Below are 21,344 nucleotides of genomic sequence, written 5' to 3'. Positions count from 1 at the left end.
CTTCTTTCATAGAAAGTCATCATAATTTGATACTTTAATTCTCTGCCCTCAGCAAATAGTTAACCACCCTGTGCTCTGTGGCTGTCCTCATAAGTGGGTCCCTACGACCCCGACCTGTCTTTAGAATGCTCCATGCTTCTCTCTGGAGCATCCTATAAAGCCAGCCACTACCTGGGAAGATGGCAAGGGCCCCCTCACCAGAGAGGCTCAGAAATTGGACTAGATGACTGCTCAGCTCCTGTGTTACATGATGTGACTGTGACCCGTGATTCTAAATTTCTCTGGTCTAGGTTTCAAAGACCGCTGCTGCACATGTTTATGATTCTTCCCCTCAAGCTTTCTTTCTCCCTGAGTCCAGCTGCCCTACGTGGATATCTTTCCCCCCAGGCTGCCTGTCTCTTCCCTTTCCTCACCCTCTTCTCCTTCCAAGACCCCCACCTCACCTGCTGTGGAACCACAGGGGCTACTGCTGGGTGGGGTTCCTCAGCATGGACCACACGAGGACAAAGTCAGCTTCTCCCACTGGCATCAGCCACCCTACACAGCTGAGCCCTGAGGTGACATAAATCGGAAGCTCTTATCCCCTGGCAGTGGGTCTGGGAGAGTGGCACAAGGAGGGCAGCCAAGCAGAGGATCTGCCCCGTCACAGGCAGCTCAAAGGCCCTGCTTCCTATGAGTCATATTCTCAGGGTCGCCCACCCTTCTGCAGCCTTGCTGGCCCAGCTGAGGTGAGAACAGGACTTGACCACACCCTCAAGGGAACCCCAAGTCTGGTCTACACCAGGCTAAATCCACCAAAGTGGGGAGAGGCAAGGCTCCCCTCCTTCCTCAGATGCTCTGGACGGTACTCCTGACAGCGTATGGAACTCTGGAACACGCACATGCATGTTTGTACACACACACGTGCATGTGTACACATGAACAGGACAGCACAAGCTAGACTCATAGGAAGAAAACAGCGACATCTTCCTACCTACAATGAGGAGAACTTTTTACAGAATTGATGCGGTCTCAGCAAGCTGAGGAGTGGAAAGAAAAATTTCTTGGACTCTCAAGATCTGGTGGTAGTGCTTTTTTATTCAGAGAATAGCATGGGGGCAGGACCCATGGGCAGTAAGAGCTTCAATGTGTTGAGGGTAGAGCTAAATTTATAAGGCATAGATATGTGAGTTATTTTTTACCAGACAAGAGAAAGATCATGTAAAAAGTCACTAAAATGGTACCAGTGCAGGTGGGGTCTGGTTATTGTGTGGTCAAATAACTTTAGATATGAATCAGGTCACATAGATTGGCATGTAGGCCAGGACATCTGGGTCTTCTCTCCTTGGAGAAACCTTGATTCACTTCATACAATCCCCCCTGGACCCATTTGACCCTGAAATTCTTTGCAGATGTGGACAATGGTCAACCTTCTGTAACTCCTTCCAGCTGTATAAGGTCGTAGAGCTGTCCCTAAATGGGGGCCATAGGAGTATAACCAAGAAGTTCAGTGGACTGGAAGGTTGCACCCATGGAGTCCAAGGCAGACAAGGTATACAGGTCCCCTGGAGATGAGAGAATCACTTGGTGAGAAGTGGTCCAGGGGACAAAACTTTGTCGGCCGTGTGGAAGACAAACAGTGAAATAGACAACAAATTATAATAAGAAATATAAGCAAGATGATTAACCCAATGAATAAAGCTCTGATAGCAGTCCAGAGACCTGACCAGCAGTCCAGCCAGTCATTTAGGGGCAGGGTAGGGTTGGACACAGACCAGTAGTAGGAGTGAGCCTAATATAGTCATCCCAAATTTGATATAGTCCATCCTGTGTGTATCGATAGGCTGGGGACTTTACCTTAGGAACTCGTTGTTTATGATCCACCTGTGACCATGCGAATCTAGTTACTATTTGGACAGCAGAGTTAAAGGAAAACGTTTGATTGTGGTCAGGGAGTTCCCAGGTATCAGAGACAGATGGCCACAAGGAGACCTTATGATTAGTAATAGATGAATGTTGTAGATGAGAAGAGCTAGAATCTAACATCCATGAATGTGTACTATAGCTTCTACTGAAAGATAATTTTTCTCTCTAAAATCACCCTCATTTTTTACAAAAGATAGCCAAATTAAGAGTAACTGGCTTGCAAAATAAGTGTAGTTTCAATAGAACTTGGCCCAATTATTTACATAAGTGCAGCAAGGATAGCAATTGATCATATAGGCTCTTTTAAATCTGATTTGCTGGAACTTTTTATAAGGAATCTCTGATTAAACTTTAAAGGCCTCTAAAGGCCAGGAAAGCCAAGCCAAGGACTTGTCATCAGATTTTTCATGCAATCCCTACAGATTTGGGTGGATTCCTCTCTTCTCGAGGTCCCCCAAAATATTTCAAACTTCCAAGTGCCTGCCAGATAAGTGACCTTCCTTAAGGTAAGATTGCTGGAATCCCTGTAAACAAGGTACCAAGCCAATATTTCCAAGCGGCTTTATTCCAGAAAGTCAACCTTTATTCCTCAAAGGCTGTATTGTCGTATCTGAGTCTGTATGTTCCTCTCAAATATGACATTCCAATCAAAGGCTTGGTTATATAACCAAAGTTCCCAAATGTGTCCTGTTATAAGGAAAACAGATTTCTATTGAACTTACGCAAATAACTATATTGCCATGAAAATAATCATACTCACTCATTCACTAAGTTTCCAAATTCTGGAGGGATAAGGTAGGGAGAAAAAGATAAATGTTTCAATTCTGCTCACAAAGGTATAATTTCACCAAATTGCTATAAGTAGTAGTTAGCATAAGAGAAAACAGAAAAAGATTTCCTTAAATCTGATAAAACAAAACATCAAAAAATCCACAATATTTCAAATAAAAGTCATAAAAATTATAATCATCCTCATCAGTTCATTCAGTCCTGTGTAATCAATTCTGTATCTTGATCTTCTGTCCGCAGTTTCACGAGGTCATCAGTTTCTCAGTTAGAGTTATGTAATTTCTTACCCAGTTCAGTTTTATGATCTGAAAGTTTATCAGAAACCTGTATTCTAGAATCTTGTGTCAGAATCCATTCCATGAATTTCTCTGAAGATGAAACAAATTTGCAAAAGCAAAAAACATCAGAGTAAAACAGCAACTATCTGCAAATGACAAAAGACTCAAAAGGGCAATTGACTAAGAAACTTGGCTACTTCCGTGACATACAACACTTCAAAATAATAACCAGAATTGTGGCTGACAACCAGGACAGATCAGAATTTTAGGAATCTTATGTAATTTTAAAACATTTATATCAATAGCATTCACCCACATAATACCACCTAAGAAAGTTTATCATCACTTATTTGACAATGCTTTCCATGTAATTTAGTAGACCAAGTAAGCCTAATAAGTTTAGTATTTTCCTCCTTATAGGAAGAGAGAGAAAATTTCTTTAAGAAGTCTCAGGGGCCCTCTGAGAATCCGCAGAGAAATTCTCTTCCTTCTTCCAGGTCAAAAGAAAGCCTTCATTCAGGACTTTTTGAATTCTGAATTCTGAATATTTTTTTTAGGGGGGACTTGTCAAAAATATCAAAGGGTTTTAAAACACTTGTTCAGATAGGAAGCAACACTCACTGCAAAACATGCTCAGTTGTCTATTCAAAGTGACAACAGAAACAGTCAAAAAATCTTGAGAGAGACCTCAGTCCTTCTGAACACAGGAAATCATCCTAACAAACATAGATCTCTGTCTTTTAGGCAGACATACTCAAACTTAAATAAGCTTTCAGTTACCAAAGATTAATTTATATCATGTTAACTTCAAGGACATTTGGGTTAATTTCTATTACACTTAGAATTTACATAAGCACTTACTTTAAGCCAATTAAACAGAGCTTTTAATTTTAGCCATAGCATCCAGAGGTAAAATATCATACATATATAACATACATATAGACACACATACAGAGTCTCCACAGCTATTGTTTTAAAAATTACTGCCATGAATCAGGTATAGTAATACAAACCTCACCAGCTATGAATCCAAATTTTGTTTTGAGCCTTTTTACTAATTTTTGTGGAGAAGTCATTTAAGATGCTGGATTTTTTGGCAAGGGCATGCTCATGGCCATTTTTCCTTTTTCCTTTTTTTTTCAGTCTTAGAAATGAGTGATGGGCTAGATAACAATTTCTGGAGAGGCAAGATGATAATCCTTTTTGAGATAAATGAATTGGGTGGAATCTGAACTGCCTCTCGAGCTATTTTCCCAGTATTGTATGGATTTTCTAGGAACAGTTGCTCTTGTTTTCCCAGAAACTGGGTTGTAACTCAAATGACATTACAGGTTGATCAACCTGTCCAACTACATCATAAAGGCACAGAGAAACCACTCAAGTTTCCTCCAAGGTGGAGTTTCTGGGGCATATCCCATCCAATTGAAAGTGTTTCCAATTAGTTAAAATGCACCCAAGGGGTGAGTCTCTGGGGATGCTTGGAACATATCCCGTGGCGGTAAAGCACCGTCAGTGTCTGAGTGACAGCAGACCGGAAAAGGGTGCAGAGCCTGACTGCTGGCGTCAATATAGTTAAAAGATTTAGCCAAGTTCCGCTCAGCCCGGTCACTTGGTCCCTGAGCCAGCACAGGGCAAGCCAGGGAGACAGGAGGCAAAGGCCTGGAGCTGGCTGGGGCCTGGGGCTCCCAGCACTAGGGTTGAGGTAAGTCCCTGGAAAAAGGTTTTCAAGTTTTTGATTTTACAGAAGGTCCAGGTCCTGCTCAAGTCCAGCCCAAACTTAACCTCGCCTTGGTGACAACAGAGGAGGTGACGAACAAGACAGGCAAAGAAAGGACACAGCCTCTTCTCAAGGGTTATCAAGATAAGCATCATACAACTGTTCCCATGCTGGGGCACACTACACTGACAGGACAGTTTACAGAATACATTACAGGTCTCCTATGATCATAACCAACTCAGTGGATGCCTAAAATACTCAACAGGTCAACCGCCAAGAGAGGGCACCCCACTTGGGGCCCCAGGGTGATCAGGCCCAGAAACTGGGAGGGAATCCCAGGAGTGGAGCCTTTAACCCTTTAAAGATATCTTTGTTTCTCAGTTGCAAAGCTCAAAATGACCACTTTAACTTTAAATTATCCTGGGTTATCTTGCCAGCTGTATACAGTTATCTCCATTTTGGGGGGGCCTTTCCCAAAGCAGCCACAACAAACAAGATAATTTCTAAAGATAGTTTGTTACGATCACCAGGAAAATCAGCCCCCAAACAGCCAATTTTAAGCTATTTATCAACACGGATGCAGACACATAGAAAAACCAGACACCAGCGAACTAGTTCCCAGATTTAGGGTATAAAGTCCTACAGCCGTTCCCACTCCGAGTGTGCACCCAGGCGGCCCTAGGAAGCAAAATGACAAAAGGAGATGAAAGAAAATGATCCATTACCTTGGAATTCCCCCTTGAACCTAGGGCAGTGCCCCACCCGTTGTTCTTCCTGTGGGGTTCCTATAGCAAGGGGTGATGGGGGCATCCCCCTGCATTGCATCGCTTGTATACCTTCCCTGTTATGCCTGGCAACAATAGCTGCCTGGCGAATGATCCCAGAGATAAAAGAATAATAGAAAACAACAGTGAAGAATTTTCTACTGATCTGGGGGACATTCTACCCAGTTACATCCTGGAGCCATTCTCCCAAGAAGGAGTTCCCATATTCAACCAAAGATTAGAGTTTGGTACTTTCCTTGAGCCGGAGTCCCAATTGGGACTTTCCCGTGGTTCAGAGTGTGGTCAGGAGTCACAGGGAGGGATACCAATCCAGCCTTAGGAAAAGAAACCTTCCACGAGAGTCTTGGAGATTGGCGACCGTCCTAGTGACTTAAGTGGTCAGCCCATGCCTATGTAAAATTTATGTGTTAGAGACGGGATTAGAAAGGAATGGATTAGTTCACTCTCCATCACCCTCAGGCTTAAGATACTGATTCTTTTCAGGCTGAACGCCATGGTTTACCCCATAGAGTCGCCATGGGCAGCAAATGTGGATTCATACAGCTGTCCAAGAAGGTTCCTGATGAATAAGTGAATTTAGATCCATCCTTGAAAAAGAGGGAGTCACAAGGAAGAAAAGTGCACTTACCAGAACTTCAGCTCACAAGCCAGTGGAGCAAGACCCCCAGAAGAAATGATCCGGGCTTAGTTAGCCAAGGAGTGGAAAGAAAGATTTCTTGGACTCTCAAGGTCTCGTGGTAGTGCTCCTTTGTTCAGAGAATAGCATGGGGACAGGACCCATGGGCAGTAAGAGCTTCAATGTGTTGAGGGTAGGGCTAAATTTATAAGGCATGGATGTGTGAGTTATTTTTTACCAGACAAAGGAAAGATCATGTAAAAAGTCATTAAATGGTATCAGTGCAGGTGGGGTCTGATTATTGTGTTGTCATATAACTTTAGACATGAATCGGGTCACACAGATCACCATGTGAGCCAGGATGCCTTGGGCTTCTCTCCCTGAAGCAGCCTTGATCCACATCAGAATCATGGAGACCAAGTTACCACTGTTCTGAATGAAAGAGCTCGCTACCCACAAAGGAAGACTTGGCCTCCACAGATTGCCTGGATCTGTTTTTTCCTTAAAGACTTTAGATACAATTATCCGGCAAAGCCCACTGGAAAATGAAGCCAATACTAAGGAAATGAGAAAATATATCATTTGAATGCCTAGATCTGGCTGTACCTGAAGTCATATATACCCCTGGACTTTTCAGTTCAAATAAATTTCTCCCTCTGTCCTTTTTTATTTTTGCTGAAGCCCATGTGAGTTGGATTCCTGCCGCTCAAACCCACAGCAGTCCTGACTCATGTATTCGTAGACTCACGTTGACCTCCTCCCTTCTGATGGCTGCTTGAAGGTCACACACTACACTCAAAACACCACAGGGGCCGGCCCGGTGGAGCAGCAGTTAAGTTTGTACTTTTCGCTTCGGAGGCCCAGGGTTCGCCGGTTCGGATCCCGGGTGTGGACATGGCACTGCTTGGCAAGCCATGCTGTGGTAGGTGTCCCACATATAAAGTGGAGGAAGATGGGCATGGATGTGAGCTCAGGGCCAGTCTTCCTCAGCAAAAAGAGGAGGATTGCCAGCAGTTAGCTCAGGGCTAATCTTCCTCAAAAAAAAAAAAAATCACAGACACCAGAGTCAGATGAGTGCTTAGAGCTCGTCAATTTAACCTCATTGCTAGGAAGTCTGGGGAGCTTGTGGCCCAGAGGCGGAGAAAGACTTGTCCACGGCTGCACAGTGACCGCGAATCCCGCTTAGTTTCCTCTTCTATTGCACATCTTTTAATTTTCTTGGGATTTTATACTCTGGGCAATACTCTTTTTAAAAAAGGTTAAACAAAATTACCTGGGAACTCTGAGGTGCTTGAGCCCCATCCCCAGCTAACTTGGGTTGGGCTGTGTGCAGGCTGTCCCAGGGTAGTTGACCAGAAATGGAAACCGCCAGACGAGACAACTCCAAGTGACTTCCGCCCTTGAGTTCTCTGAGCCAAGACCCCACCCGAAACTTGGGAGCCCCAGCTCAGCCTAGACACGACCCTGATAGCCCTCCAGCTCACAGACACAACACTTCACAGTGTAGCCTGACTGTGTTGCAGAAGCTCAGACCCATAAGAGCAGACTATTAATAATAACAACTGCCATTTATTTGGCGCCTGCTGTGTACCAGGTGCTTTTCCTACTTCATATTATTTTGTCAGCAACCTCACAGGGGGTGTTACTGCCCCATTTTTTGAATGAGGAGCATGAGGCTCAGAAGAGGAGGATGACTTGCTCGTGGCCACAGGGACAGGAAGGGGCAGAGCTGGGAAGTAAACCCACATCTGCATCCTCCCAGACTGAGGACGGCTGCTCCAGTTTGCAGCCACCTGGGAGCAACAGCGAGTCGCATCCTTCTGACCCCTACACCCAGCACCCAGTAGGTGCAGGCGAGTGCCTGGTGGCTGCTGTGACCCTAACACTGGGCTTGGGGCTCCAGGTGCACTTTCACTATGAGTCCTCGCGACAACCCCGGGAGGACGTCTTGAGATCCCCGTTTTCTGGTTAAGGAAACAGGTTCAGAGAGGCGGCATGGCTTGCGCAGACCCCACAAGGACAGGAACTGAGCATCTGGGTTCTACCCATGTCAACTGAGGCCACCTGGAAGGGCAGGACAGTCCTCAGGCTTGAATATCCTGTTTATCTCTTGGCCTCTGCTGATGGAGCTGGTTGTCATATCCTGTTTATCTCTCGGCCTCTGCTGTTTGAGTTGGTTGTAACACCGGGTACGTTGGGCCCATGTCAACCCGGAACAGGCTACAGGAAACCCAGAGGGTGTCCACTTGGCATCAGGCTGGGAGCACTGGCAGAGACTCAAGGGCATTCTGTCTCCTCTGCTCACCCACCTGCAACTCAGCAAGGACCTGGTGGGCCTGTCCTTCACAGGGACATGGCCAGGGTGAAGGATGGGGTAGGACTGGTGGCTTGGGAGCTAGCTTTCCTCACCCTGACCGCGGTTCCACCATTGGAGCCCAGAGCAGAGAGATGGCGGCAGCCCAGGTCCCCAAGCCTGGGGCCGGGACCCGGAGAGCCCAGTCCAGTACAGCCTTGCCGGATGGCCTTGGAACATCATCAGACCCCCTTCCCTGGCTGCCTGGCACCCAGTTCCACAAACATCTGAGGCCCCTCTCCCTCCAGTTGTGGGGCGCAGAGCTGAGGGCTATGCTGACATCTCGTGATGAGAGTTCTTCCCGCCCCCAGAACACCGCCCAGGGGGCTGAGTGTGACGCAGTCTCCTTAGACCTGGTGTTGGCCCCAGTTCCTAGATCCCAGTGGAAAATGGAAATCTAAAGGGTGCCAAGGGGACTCTGAGGGTGGTGATCAGAGCCTAGCTCAGGGGTTTGGCAGGCCTGGGTTCGAATCCTCTCTCTGCCTGTTGCTGGCTGAATGACCTGGACAAGGGGTGAGCCTCAGGTTCCTTATCTGTGAAATGGGACTAGCATCAGGAGTGACCTCCCAGGCGCATCGTGACGATGAAGCAGGATAATGTGTGTGAAAGGGTCAGTGTGTGGTGGGTCCTCCAAACACGGTGACAACAATGATGACAGAGATTGTAATTACGCTGATTTCTGGTCACTTCTCTTCTCTTTACCTCAGTTTCCCCCTCTCTGTATATGGCCCTTCCCCCACAGGGCTGTTGAGAAGATTCAGTGAGACAGTGCATCCAATATACTTAACACTCAGTTACTGGAATTACGCTTCTTATTTTTGTGTGTGGTGAAGACTCGATGAGCTGAAATGGCTTCAGAGCTTCAATATACTGGTATCCACCAGTTCTGGCCCTGCTTGCTGCTGGTGTAGGACCCTTGGCAGGAGCCTTTACTCATGGAGCCTCAGTTTCCCCTCCTGGGCCAAGTTAGGGAAGTCAGAGAATGATGGTCTCCTGTACGACTCACACTGATTGCAGGGGCTGGATCAGCCCTCTGAAGTTGCAGGGCTTGCGGGGAACGAGAGATAAGCAATGTCTGCCACAAGTTCAGGACAGGCCAGTGGAGTGCCACTGCCTGCCAGTGTGGACCAGGGGCTCCCAAAGGGCCTTGCAGCCTGGCAATGGGCACACCTCCACCGCACGTTCACAGACCGTGGGACTCCAGGACCTGCCTGGTGCTGGGGATGGAGGAGGAGCCCGGATCAGGATTCCAGGCCCAGCTCTGCAAACAACCTGCTTTGTGACTCTAAGCACGAGGCTCCTTCTCGCACAAGGTCTTAGTTTCCTAACCACAAAATGAAGGGAATACGCAGACAGCAGCTCCCTGGGGCCTAAGACTGGTGAGGAGAGGCTGCGGCTGCTTGCTACCTTCTCACCAGCTGGGGCAACCCCACACTCTTGCTCTGAGCAGGAATCCCACCAGCTCCTTGGGCATGGTGATAACCAGCCCCTCTCTGAGGCCATAAGGTATCATCCCCAGGACATGGCACACAGGAGACACTCAATAAATGCTTATTACAGCCTGCACAAGCATTTCTCCCTATTGCACACATGTTTTAATCTATGTATCTTATAAGCTTGGTCTTGGAGTCAGCCTTGGGTGTGCATCCCAGCCTTTCCCCTTGTTGGCTGTGTGACAGCAGGCAAGTGTCCTAACCTCTCTGAGCCTTTGTTTTTTGCCATAAAATGAGAATTAGAATGATCTCTACTTCTAAGGAGCTGCTGGGAGGACAATCTCAGTAGAGAGCCCAGCCTGGGCCCTGCCAGGGAGGGTGCTCCATGAATGATAGCTATCATCATTATTACTACTGCAACAAATAGTAGTGGGTAGTGGCCTAGCACAGCATTTGGGAGCCAGAGAAATTGGGACCGTGACAGCGACAGTGTGTGCAGTACTTAAAACACGACAGGCCTGGGTTCAAATCCTGGCTCTGCCACTTACGAGCTCTGTGACCTGACCCTCTCAGAGACTCAGCTTGCTCACCTGTAAAGTGGGCACAACGGGTGGACGAGGGCACACATTAACACGTGGAAACCCTGGGGAGCACTCTAAGGGTTTGCTGTTGTTCTCCCAAGTGAATGGGAGCTCCAGGAGGCTGGGATTCTGTCTGTCTGTCCCCTGCTGTGTGCCCAGTGCCGTAAGGGTGCCCCACTCAACACATGCCCACAGAGTGGTTGTCATCATACTCAGACCAGGGACCTTGCCCACGGGGGCTTTCCCCGAGGGAGAGCACTGTTGCCAGCACGTTCCTGCATCTCCCCCTCTGCCAGACGTCCTGCACTTCCAATGCCTTAGACCCACCTCTCCTCTCTCTCTCGCCGGCCCCTCCTTGTTCCCAGCGACCCCAGGTCTTTGCAGTGGCTGGAGCGTGGGCTTTTCCCTCAACTGTGTGGCCTCAGGTATCCCTGGCCTCTATAAGTCTGTCGCTTGTGTGCTCTGGGTGCCAATGTGGGGCTCAGTGCTCCTGCAGTTGCTGTGATGGTGCCATGAGAGGATGCCAGTCCGGGGCTGGCACAGACTGGGCTGCAGCAGCGCCCCTTCCTGCCCAAACAAACCCTCCAGGACATGGGTATGTGGGCACACAGAGTGTCCTTGGTGGTGGGTGGGGAGGCCGGTACTCTCAGAGGCCATCTGAGGTCCGGGCAGCTCATCCGCATCACCCCAGAAAGACAGCCATGAGAGCGCTTCCTGTGGTTCTGCCCTTTCGCCCTCTCCGGGGTCCAGCTGTGTCCTTGCATGGCAGATATTTGCCTTTCAGGGACAAAGGCCTCAGCCATGAGGGTCGTGGGGCACATTTCTCATTGAAAATCTCTAGCGAGGCGTTAAGGATTAACTGTCTCAGGCCTGGTACACGCTACTTTGGCGTAACTGCCAATCCCCAGCCCTGGCAGCTTCCTGGTCACGTGGACCCAGCCCTTAAGCTCCAAGCTGGCATCTGAGCTGCCCTCTTTTTTCCAAACACAGCTCAGCTCCCTGACAGAAAGGTCCTTGAAGGTCATCCAACCCACTGAGACCAGAGAGGACGCAGCCAGGTTGAGGTTGCGGAGGGCGGGGGTAGGGCTGCGATGAGACTCTGCTCACAGGCTCCCTCTCCCCTACTCGAAGACAGATGGATAGATGTGCACCCAATTCCCATCCACCAAATAAAATTTCTTTACTTTACCATAAAAAGATGGTCATTTTGCTTTTGAAAGCAGTTGGGCACAAATCATTCATCTGATTTATATAGGCCCCCGTTTGACACAGTCTACTCAGGAATCCTTGCCAAATAAGAAAGATCAGAGTAACAAGTGTTTCCAAACATGCTGTCAATTTTATGACTGCTAAATATAACAATTAATAAAGTTGTGATAATGTTACAGTCTCAAGACCTTTAATTAGACTTCTAGCAATGTTGACACTTCTCTGATTTTGGAGGTAACGCATTTTGTGTTTTTCAGCTCTCGAACACTTTCCTCAGCCCCGGGCTCTGGGTCTGGAACACCTACTGAGGTTAATAGCTCCCTTGGTCCAAGCCCTGGAAAATGGGGTGCTACCTCCCATGGACCAATGGTTGGATGGGGGTCTCTATGGAAATTTCCACGTGCAGTTGGAAGGGTCTGACTCCTTCCCCGAGTCCCTTGAAGTCTGGGCACCTTTTCTTTTTTTTACCTTGAGTCCCCCAGAGCTGGCACAGGGCCTGGTCTAGAGCAGGAATCAAAAGACTTTCGTGGGAGGAAAGAAGGGAGAGAGCATGGAAAGAGGGAGGGAGGGATAGAGGGGAGAATGAGAGAGGAGGAGAGAAGGGAGAAGAAAGAGAGAGAGGGAGAAGAGGTGAGCTGTCCCACCAGACCAGGAGAGCTCTAAGGGCAGGGACCACTTCATCTCTGAGGTCCCAGTGCCCAGCACAGGACCAGGCTTGGCTAACTGGCGTTGACTGACCATCTGATTGACTGACTGAGTGAATGAATGAATGGGCAAAAGAATGAGGTCAGTGGCCCCTTGATGTGAGCGAGTTCTGAGTCCCTCCTTGGTCTTAGCTGATCTCCGAGAATTTGACTTCTTGTCCGCCTGCACGTTGTGTTATCTTCCAGATCCTCCTGCTGAAGTGAATGGGACTTCTCATCCATCTATCTGTCCCTTCATTCATTCATTCGTTCATTCATTTGTTCATTCATTTAACAAATGTACATTGTTTTGTGCTGGGACCACTTGCCAATTTGATAACCATTTATTGAGCACCTCCTGAGTGCCAAGCCCTGTGTTAGTCAATGGATCTCAGTCCTTGTCCCAGGGATGGTCCACCCTCCAGGGCAGTAGATGGGCCACTGCGATCAGCTCATGACTAGTGGGAAACATGCTCTCATCACTTACTCCTCCAAACAACCAGGTGCAAGGACTATTTTATCCTCATTTTATAGACAAGGGAACCGAGGCACAGAGAGGTAAAGTGAACAGCTCAGGGTCATACACCTGGTAAGTGGCTGAGCTGGGATTTGAACCCAGGTAGCCCGGTCCCAGAGTTCATGTTCTGAGCCCCTTACATTGCACTGTCACTTATAGCCTAGTAATTGGCACCCTCTCTGCCTGGGTGAGTCTTTCAAGGGCATGAAACTCTCGGACTTGTCTCTGTTTCCCTAGCATCACCCAGCCCAAGGTCTGTGTCAGAGGAAGTACTCCATAAAAGTGTGTAGGTTGAAGGAAGGCGTGTTAGCCCTTTCTCCTCTGCTAGATTGGGGCTCCTTAAAGACCAGGGATCATGGCTCTGTCATCTTTGTGTCCCCAGCAGCCAGCTTAGGGCCTGGCTTGTGGTGAGTCCCAATAAATACTATATTGAATTAAAGTGGAAAAAGAGAGTTAATTGGCAGACTGACTGGTTGAATAGATAAATGTAGGAGATGAGATCCAGAATCTAACAAGAAAAATCCAAAATCCCATCCCTCCCTCCATTCTTCCACCTTTCCTTCCATCCATCCATTCTCCCATCCTTCCTTCCATCCACTCATCCCATCATCCATTCATTCATCACGTGTTTATGGAGATTCTATGCCCGCCCTGCCCCATGCCAGGCTCTGGGCCCCAGAGAGCACTCATATGCGGGTCTACTCTCAGACCCCACCAGCAGTGGGTGGAGGCAAACAACCACACTGACAATTACTTTCCACAAAGCAGGTAACATTCTTGAAAATGTTCTGTACTTTAAATACCCCATGCAAGTTTTCCCTATTGTTGCTTCAGCTGTTGTCCTGGGCACAGAGCCTGGTCCTGATGAAGGCCCTTCATAAACACTGGATTGGGTTGAATTGAGCACTTTGGGACTTGAAAGAGGAAATGGTATGACACTATGGTGTAGGCGGAGACAGATAATACGGAAGACAAACGTTGGCAGAATTGCCAAACTTGGGGTAGCTCTGAGTATATTTGTCCTTCAGGGCCTTTTGGTAATTAACCAGACCTCAATTTGAGTCCTAACCCTGTTGGGCTCTAGTTGTGTGACCTCAGGCAAGTTACATCACCTCTCTGAGCCTCCATTCCTCATTTGCAAAATAGAGATCATGCTAGCTCATTTGTAAAGTTGGTGTGAGGGTTAGATGAGATTTAAGCCTGGAAAGCAGTTAGCCTAGTGCCTGGCACACAGTCAGTGCTCCGTAGAGATAACTCAGCAGTGTCATCCTGGGGGAAGGATTAAGGCGGGAAATCAGGGCAGGGTCTCTATCCTGACCCTGCTTCTGACCAACTGTGTGGTTTTAGGCAAGGCGAGTCAGCTTTCTGAACCTCCTCTCCAAAATCAGGTGCTAACCCTCGTTAGCAGGGACTGGGGATACATTAAACAAAAAGGAGAATGCTAAGAGATCTGGAGCCTTACAAGGTGGCCACTCAACTAAAAGCGGAGGAGAAAGTGCACAGGAAAAAGCAGAGCTCCCTGCCTTTCCTCATGGGCTCATGTCTCGTGGGACCTCTGCTCACCACCACCCTCAGGCTTCCCCATCTCTTCTGGACCCTTACTGGGGCCTCTTCTCCAGCCTGCTGGATCCGCTTTGCATCAACTCCTCCCAGTGCCCAGAGCCAGGTTTGAGGATGTCACACCCCTACGGATCTCCCCATCCTTCACAGCGCCTCTTTTATGAAGCCCTCATGGACCCACTAGCTGGCCCTTTTCACTTTCTGCCCTGCGGTTTTTGAACAGGTCTCTTCCTTGCCTATAGACACACACACACACACACACACAAGATTATCAACTCTGGGAGGCCAAGGTCTATCTGGGATTCATCTCTTGTTTCCCGCTATGGCTGACACAGAATGAGCTGAAATGTTTGTCAATTGCATCTGCCAGGTTTCTTCGGGTTGCTTGTAATAGAAAACACAACCCAAACTGACTTAAACGTGAAAGGGAGTCCTCGACTCGTGTAACTTTCAGGAATGGCTGAATCCAGTGCTCCAAGGAATCTCTGGGACTCTGCTTCTCTCCCTGAGTTGGTTCTGCTTCCTTCTTCAATGTCTTCATTCTCAAACTTAGTCCCCACTCACAAAGGGTGGCAGAAACGGCCACCAGCAGCTCCAGGCCCACAATGTCTCTTAACATCCCAGCAGAAAGAGGGTATCTCTCCAAAGTCAAGGGCTGATCCCCATTGGCCCAGCTGGGGTTACTTGCTGAGCTCTGAATCGATCACTGTGGCTGGAGTGAAGGAATACACTGACTGGCCAATACGAAAACATTATACCTGCAAAGAAGGCAGAAATGCAATGGTCAGAGGGGCATGAGGACAGCCAGGGGAGCATGGCCAGGGGAAGAGCTGGTTCCAAGGAGGAGGAAGTAGTGTCATGCTGTGGTCAAGTAAGATGAGGCTGACAAGGGTCCACTGGTTCCCTCAACACAGAGGTCGTTGAGGACCTGGTGAGGGCTGGGTTGTGGGACGACCAGCAGAAACCAGATGCGTGGAGAGCTGAATGTATCCCAAACAAGCATGGTGCTCAAAGGGTGACCCGTGGACCAGTAGCATCAGCCTCTTTGGGGAGCTTACAGGAAATGCAGAATCTCAGGCCCCGGCCAGACCAACAGCACCAGAACCTGCATTTTAATAAGGGCCCCAGATGGTTCTTATGCACCTTCAAGGGTGAAAAGCACAGCTCTGCGCGACATGGCTGGAAAGGGGAAGAGAAGGGAAGCGGGGAGCTGGAGGGAGTGGGGCGTTGATGGAGGGACCTCGATTCATCCTAAGAAGGGAGAGACTGGAACTCGTTTTCTTGTGCCTTCTTAACAGTGAGAAACATTAACTTTCTGCTCACAATGTGAAACCTCGTTAATATTTTGCAGGACACTATTGCAGATTTGTGTAAATCACATTCACATCAAATGTGACCTGGATGTCTTTGCTGCCTGATTGTTTGCCGCTGGACCAAGCACACCAGGTGCTGTGGGCCCCGCAGATACTTTGGGGAGAACACCAAAGGCAGCTCCACTTCCCTCCTTTCTCCCTCCTTTGTCCCCCCATCTGGCTCCACGTGACTCTCCTCCAGGCCTACAGTGACCCTCGGGTTGTCCACGGAGACAGTGCCGGCAACAGGAGGTTGAAAAAATGAGTGCTGTCTCATGTGTCCCCGAGCCAGAGCGGCCCTGTGAGCCCCCACAGTTGGTGTGTCTTCAGGCCATCAGTCCACGTGACACGAGGGAGGCCTGGAGAGGACCGAGCTCTGGGGTCTCGGTGCAGGGTATGGGGAGACTCCTGGGAGCTTGGGGCCCTCCTCTCACTGCAGCCTCCCCATGCCCCGGCCCTGGCACCTCCAGGGTGTGGTCTTTTGGTTGTCACACTGTGAGTTTCTCCCCAGGGCAGAGTCATAGAACCAGGGGGTGGCAAAAGGGCTCGGCTTCATGCATTCCAATTCCTTGTGGTACTACTGGGGAAACTGAGTCCAGAGCAGCATGGGGACTCAGCAAGGACACGGCAGGGCAGTCATAGGCCAGGAGAAGAGCCTATGGGATCACCGTTCCCTGAGGCCCTGGACATCCCCACCTCCTCCCTCTCTGCCAGCAGACCTGGGTTTGAATTTCACTCTGCCTCCTTCCAGCAGAAATGGGCCAGGCAGCTAGCCTCTCTGAGCCTCAGTTTCCTCATCTGCAACACAGGTATATTAAGAGCCACCTCCCAGGGTGTTGTGAGGCCCCCAGGAAATGATCCACGTGAGGTGCCCAGCACAGTGCTGGCCATGGGATAAAAACAAACAAATAGCCAAGGTCTGTTAACTATCACAATGTCATAGCTATTATTAGCCCTATTTTTCAAGTGGGGAGACTGAGGCACACAAAGGTTAAGCATCCTATTAGGCCTAAGAACTGGGAATTGATCCCAAGAGTTCTGACTCCCCAGCCCATACATTTAGTCATTATCACTTCTCTGAGCCTCAGTTTCCCCATATTTAAAATGGAGCTAATAATACCGCCCTTGAGAGATGGTTTTGAAAACTAAACAGGATCATGAAAGCCAAGTTCCCAGCACAATACCTGGCATAAAATATGCTGCTTTATACAAATATCTTCATATTCTGTGTAAGAAACACAGATTACCAGGGTCATGGCTCCACCTTGTGGTGAAGTCTGGGAAATGCGCCTCCATCACCAACCCCCAGACCTCGCCTGGAGCCTGCCCCTGCGTTCTTGTTGCTCCCCCGGCTTGGCCGCTGTGGGTGGGGGAGTGTGGGGTGGGGATTACCCTGTAAGATAGATTATATCTGCACTCTCATCTTGCAGAAGAGGAAACTGAGGTTCAGAGAACCAGTAAAAGGGCAGGATTTGAACTCAGGTCTACTTGACCCCAAAGCCTATGCCCTTCACTGTCGCGCCAAAGAGCCGCGACAGCGTCCACCCACCCCCTGAAACCCACACAGCATCATGAGAGTTTCATGTAAAACAAGGGTCCGGGGCTTCAATTACGTGGGGTCAGCAGGCCCGACATTCCTGCTCATTCCCACCCACTGGGAAGGTCCTGGGGTTCCAAGGCCTCTGAGGCCAGGATTCTGACCTTCTGGAATTCTGCTGTTATTCTTCAATTTTATCTTTTCCGGGCAGATCCTGAAGTGTTACTTACACACTGAAAAAGGGATTTTAGAGCAAATTTCTTATACAGGAGAGGAAGGCAGAGGACAGTGGAGCAGGAAGTGGGGATGCAGCGTTACAGGGCGACAGGGAGCTTCACGTCTGAGTCCTAGATGGCTTACAGCCAGTCCTGCAGCCTGGTCTTACGCACCTTACTGGAATGCCATCACCCTGTTGGATGGAGCCTCCCAGCTTCAGTGGCCCTCAAGAATCCTCAAACCCTAGGCTGTAAGTCAGACCAACTGCAGGAAGGAGGAGGGACCGTCATTGCTGGTCCTTCCTCCATTAGAGCAGCGTTCCTTTGGTTCGGTTCTTAGAGGCCCGTTTGCCTCAGTCAGCCCCACGCTGAAATATCTACCCCGGAGAGGTACTCCATCGCACCAGTTTTGAGCATCTCCAAACCCATGCGCTAATGAAGGGACTATTTGTGGTTTGGCTGTGGGAGAACATTGGTGGGTAAATCAAAGTGACAGTCCCTCGAGATGGGGTCAGAGAGTTCCAGAGTGACTCTCCAGGGTTAAACATCCTTACCATAGTCCTGGCAGGGGTCCTACGCTGATCCTACAGATAAGAGGACCGCTGGGTCTCTGCAACTGACAGCAAAGAGAGACAAGAGAAGATGCCACCATGAGAAAGACCTGCAGTGGCCACGGGTTTTCCAGAACCTCCTCTGGCCTGTGGTCTTGTCCCCTCTCATTTCCCTGACACTCATCATCAAGGGAAAGGCCTTTGGAGACTATGCATATTTTACAGATGGGAGAAGAGTGGCCCAGAGAGAGGACGGGACTGGCATAAGGTCACCCAGAGAACTGGTAGCTGAACTGGATTTGAACCCAGGTCTCAGGATTTGAACTCAGGCTCCTTTTGGTCATCTTCTCAGCTTTCACCACAATCATGGAGACCTCCCAGGGAAGCAGCAAGAGGACTCACAGGCTCCCCAGGGAGACTGTAGGCTGCCCCTCCTGCCTGAGGGGGTCCCATCTCCTCCTCTGCCTCCTGCCTGGGACCCAATCTGAGTGAGAAAGCGAGAGAGAGGCAGACATGGCCAGAGGCAGGCTGTGATGACAGTCCAGAAGTTTGGCCAGGACAGCTCTGCTCCCTTGTCCACCTCCACCCCCGCCCCCCACAGAGGGCATAGAGGGTGTGGGAAATAGAATGGAAACACAATGATTTTTTTTAAAGTCCTTTAAGACTCAGAAATCAGTTGCTTCTGCTGGAAAGCTTCTCTCAATTGCGTAGTGGAATATCCCAGGAATCTCACCACAGTGCTCTTCCCCATAAAGTGGGATAGCGTAGAAACCTAACCATAACACTAAGAACAGTCTCACTCTAATACAAAGGGAAAGGGCTAACCCAGAAACCTAGCGGTAATACCTCCACTGTGGAACGAAATGTTCCAATTACTGACTCTGAAGTGGTATATTTTAGGAACCCCATTGTGATAGTCCCCCCCACGGGGTGGGATAGTCCAGCAATTGCACAGCATGATCCTTATGGAGTAAAAATTTCAGCAATTTCACTAAAAGGTGAATCGTTCTAGAGTGACTGACCCCAGGAATCTCGTGACGAAACTCTTCACCGTGGAGATTAGTGGGAGCTCCCCCTCAACACTGACGCCTGCGGAGCAGGCTGTCCCGAGACGCCGCTCTGCCCCTGAGCACTGCGGACGGGCTCCTCCAGAAACCTCTCTGGACCAAGAATCACCGTGGAATAGGGTGACCTGGAATCCCACTGTGACAGTAATCACCGTGTTCTCAGGAACCTCACTGTAACGCAGGAACCTGGCTTTAGCGCTCAATGCCCATCCATGCGTGGATTCTGTTTCCGGGGGGCTCTCCGTGGCCCCAAGGACCTTTGAGAAAGGACTATTCAACACGGAAGAGGAGGGTCAGATGGGGGACAATGGGGATGGGTATGAGAAGAAAAAACTTACTTTCAATCAGCCAGTTAATAAAAGAAGCCGGCAAGTGTTTGTCCTGGGAAAAACCAGAAAACCCACATTAATTGAGCACCTACTGTATGCCAGGCTGTGCCTCTCAGTTAATCTTCACAACAACCTTGCAACAGGGATTCTAGACAAAGAAGAGGAGACTCAGAGATGTGAACAGCTTTGCCCGAGTCATACAGTGAGCTGGTGGCAGAGCTGGTCCTAAAGTCTGGACTCTCGACTCTGACCCTGGACAGCTGAGTGCCGGGAGGCCACGGGGCTGTTGGTCACAAGGTCCCAAGGTCCCAGAAGATCCTATTTTGAGGAACAAAGCACATTCCTCATAATTCAGGACTTGCCCTGAGTCAGGGGGGCTGGCAGGATCACGTTAATGCATAGAAGAAGCTGGGACAGGAAGGATGTGGATGAGGCCACCATGGACCACCCCTCCCCAGTCTGGGCCCCCATGTATTGTGATGCCAAGTAACTAACTTGATTGTTTGCTTTAAATATTTAAATCAAGGATAAAGGGGATAAACCGCTAGTTATTGAGTTCCTACTCTGTGCTGGATGAATAACCAGACCTCTTCTCATCTAATCATTATACTATATTTCATGCATGCTGGGATACCATTGATTAAGATACAATTTAATGTGCCACAAAGAAAATTTGGAACTTAAACTATGGCACACCGTTGAATATAAGACACGTGCCAATTTTAGAAATGTTACAATGTCGGGGAAAACTGTGTCTTGGAAGTGATGATCTATGATAACTTTACGTGGGTATGATAATCATCCTCATCTGATAGACGAGAACATTGAGGCATGGAGAAGGAAGGAGACTTGCTCGAGGTCACACAGACCACCAGCTGAGCCTGGACTCGGCTCCAAAACCATGGCACATGAGCCTCTCTTGATCGGACAGCTAATGGGCACATTTGCCCGGCTGAGGAAACTCCAGTGAGTGGTGGGGTGGGGCCACCACTGACCTAGTCTCAGAGGTGAAAGCATGGCTAATCTCAGAAGATTCCTCAGGAGACAACTAGTTGCTCGTACCTGAAAGTCCAGGCGGTGATGCTGCTCAGACGACAGGGGCACTCGGGAGAGAGCAGAGTGGAGGTTCCCAAATGACCCAAGTGAGGGGACATCTGATGGAGAGAGAGAGGTGGCAATGGGAAGGGAGGACCAGAGGAGGAGAGATCAAGAAACACAGACTCCTAGAACTCATTCGTTTGTCCCTGTCATACGTAGACTCATCCAGAAGAAGGAGATGATTCCAAAGTGGTTGGAAAAGACGTTGTAGCTCCAAAGCCCTACCATCTTCTAGCAGAAGAGAGAGGAGCATTCTCAGCTTGGCAGGTAGTAATCCATCCATCCATCCATATCTCCTTGTTGCCTGCCTTACCATCATCTTTCTACTCATCTTCCCACCTATCCACCCACCCATCCACCTAATGTTCCCTCCCTCCCTTCCTTTCATCCACCCATCCTCTATCTTTCTCTACAGTTTCCTTTCTTTCTTCCTTCACTCAATTAACCCATATATTATCTATGCATGTGTCTATCCACCTTCCCACACACCTAGCAGTAGACCCTTCTATCTTCCATTCATCCACTCTCTCATCCATCCATATATGTACCCTTTCTTCTGTTCATCCTTTTATCCAGCCATCTTTTCTTCCTTCTTTACTTTCATTATTTTATCCATTCTTCCTTCCTTTCCTTCTTCCTCCCCTCCATCCATCCACGTATCCATTCACCCATCATCCTTCTTCTTTCCAGCTTCTCTTATGTCCTTCCATCATTTTATCCACCTTCCCTCTATCCTTCCATCTATTCATCCACCCACCTAAATTCCCTT

This window comes from Equus asinus, chromosome 15, assembly GCF_041296235.1.
Source record: "Equus asinus isolate D_3611 breed Donkey chromosome 15, EquAss-T2T_v2, whole genome shotgun sequence".
Lineage (NCBI taxonomy): Eukaryota > Metazoa > Chordata > Mammalia > Perissodactyla > Equidae > Equus > Equus asinus.
Note: the sequence above shows the minus strand (reverse complement) of the source record.